This window comes from Branchiostoma floridae, unplaced genomic scaffold, assembly GCF_000003815.2.
Source record: "Branchiostoma floridae strain S238N-H82 unplaced genomic scaffold, Bfl_VNyyK Sc7u5tJ_1022, whole genome shotgun sequence".
NCBI lineage: Eukaryota > Metazoa > Chordata > Leptocardii > Amphioxiformes > Branchiostomatidae > Branchiostoma > Branchiostoma floridae.
The window spans coordinates 2,444-5,009 of NW_023365582.1; positions in this window are offsets into that span (position 1 = coordinate 2,444).

Genomic DNA, 2,566 nt, shown 5'->3' on the forward strand with positions numbered 1-2,566 from the left:
AAAATATCCGGGCATCTTAGGGCAGGGCGCATCTTAGGGCGGCCCCCGTTATAAACGTAAAAAAAAAAAAAAAAAGTGAGATGCTTGACGGAGTTTGATATGTTTCATCCTTCACCCTTCAGCTGCGATATACACCTACTCTTTTACTGTTCAGGTTATAAATAATTCACGTAAGCCGCCATTCACCGCCTGGCCTCATGCGGTCTATTACTGTTCAATGGATTGGACCCGACTCTAATAGCGCCAGAGTAAGCGGCGATTGGGGCTCAAATTAGGCAAATTACAGCTCGCGGACTGAATATAAGTACGCTGTATGTTTTTAATTATCGTTTGGCATATTTATGAGAAATAAAGGCGTTTATTTCTCGACTAAGGTGGAGACATTGAAACATCTTTTTTCGTCTATATCTCGCCACCGTGTCGATTGTCATAGATTCAGCTATGAACATTCGGGGAATTTCAAGTTGTACTCTCTTTCACTAATGGATTGCGATTGAGATGAGATAACAAGAATGTGAATTTCACAAAACCAGTCTGGCCCATCTTAAAAACAGGAGCTAAATTGTAATTAACGTCAATCAACTGGTGAATTAGGTTTCATCTTGAAAGGTACAGATAAGCGCGAGCGGCAAGGGGTCAGGTTATCAGTAGAAATTGGTATGGGTAAAATACAAGATAAGAAACACAAAACCGTAATGGACCAAAGGCTTTTACTGATGAACAGATATGTCACTCATGATTTGGTCCCGTCGAAATCGTTCTGATACGTACAAACATCAAGTTTCAGTAAGGCCGCGGTGACAGATATAAAGGCCTGTCATACTGTTCTGTATCCAGTCTCATGTAGCAGGAAAAGATGGCGGCATTAAGCTGTCACAATGCCCCTACTGCCTGGGCTGTCGGGATCATCCTGGTGTTGCTCTGTAGTTGCCAGGGTGACGGCAAGCGGTTGAACGTTGGTAGGTAAATACAGTTACCCGGTAGCCTCAATAACAGGCTTTTTAGCTGGGCATGGGGGGAGGGTGTGTGTTTTGTATTGTATTCTCAGAGTGTGTACAGTCTGTAACAGTCACCCAGCTTAAAACTGTGTTAGAAACTGGATACAGTCAGAACTGAAAACAGCACAACATAAGCATATCCAGGTTATTCGTTCCATGATCCACACCGTGTAGTGTAGTGTTTACTGTGTATGATACTACTATAGTCAGTACGTGTCGCGAGACAGTACCGTGTATAGCAACGATGTTAAAAGTGATTAAGCTTTATCATCTCTATTCTTTAAGGTGGCAAACACCCAAAGCTTAGTGCTTTACTCAGATGTGCTGCACGCTGCATATCAATTGTTGCTTTAACATACATAGGGTGACTTCGAATTCCGAAAACGTAGTTAGCTATAGTAGAGCATAACGCACAGGATAAGGTCTGGTCTCTGAGGACAACCACCATAACACAGGAACGAAAACCCTGACAACATCACCAAATCTTACTGTGCTATTTTTCGGTTATAGGAGTTCTCTATGGCGATGGCGAAGAGGGCTTACTTGCCGCCATGACGTCTAGCGCCCGTAGCCTCAACAGCAGCAAGGACCTGACGCTGACCGGCTTTCAGCTTGATAAAAGTACCCCAGGGTGTCCTTCCCACCTAGGTGAAAGGCCATTGTAATCTTTTTGCATGAACCGAGTCAATGCCATGGGGAAAGGCCAAAAGTTAAGTGTCGACATGTCACAACGTAATTTTGCTGTTTCATGGAGGTGCTGAAAGATAACGTCAAAGCTTACAAATGTAAGGGGGTAAGTAATATGATTTCCGAGTATCATATGTCAGAGTAAAATTGTACATAATACTAACTTAAACAATTGCACAAGGTACAAAGTAGGCCATCTAATGCTACTGGTATATAACTTCAGTGCAGTCTAATCTACATAATACAAGAGTGGGTAGAATGAGGTTTTAGAATCATTGGTCAGGAGGAATTTCTATTTAGACGTTAATGTAAATTTATTTTCGTTCATATATTGGGCATGCTCGACTGACTTCTTTACTCTCCAGCTCGTGAACAGGACCGACTGCACGCCCTGATTCTGATGACCCCCCTCCCCTCACCCTGTACCTGCGGAGCTGCAGACGGACCACAGCTGGCTCCCGTGGTTGTGCGCATGTACCAACCGGATCCGGATACACCAGCTCTCCGCTCCAGGGTACTGGACATGTTCCCGTCCCCAGAGCAGCTGGCAACCATGTTGTTTGACGTCATGGAGGCCCTGGGCTGGAGGGAGACATATGTAGTGTACAATAAGCAGTCCGGTGGGTGTATGTTATTCGGTACTTGTGTTGTGCAAAAAATGGACAACAATACCGAGTCCGAACTGTTCGGGCGACTGGCTACTTGCATCACCATGCAGAGAAAGAAGAACACTTACTTGCTAGCCATTACTACCAGACTCTATTGTGTTCGTGAAATGATGCCTCAGGCCTAGGGAAAAATGTTATGTTTTCTGTTTCAGCACTGAAAGAAATAGGGTCGGTAGGTAGGGATTATATTTTTATATTTCAGCCATACATAGT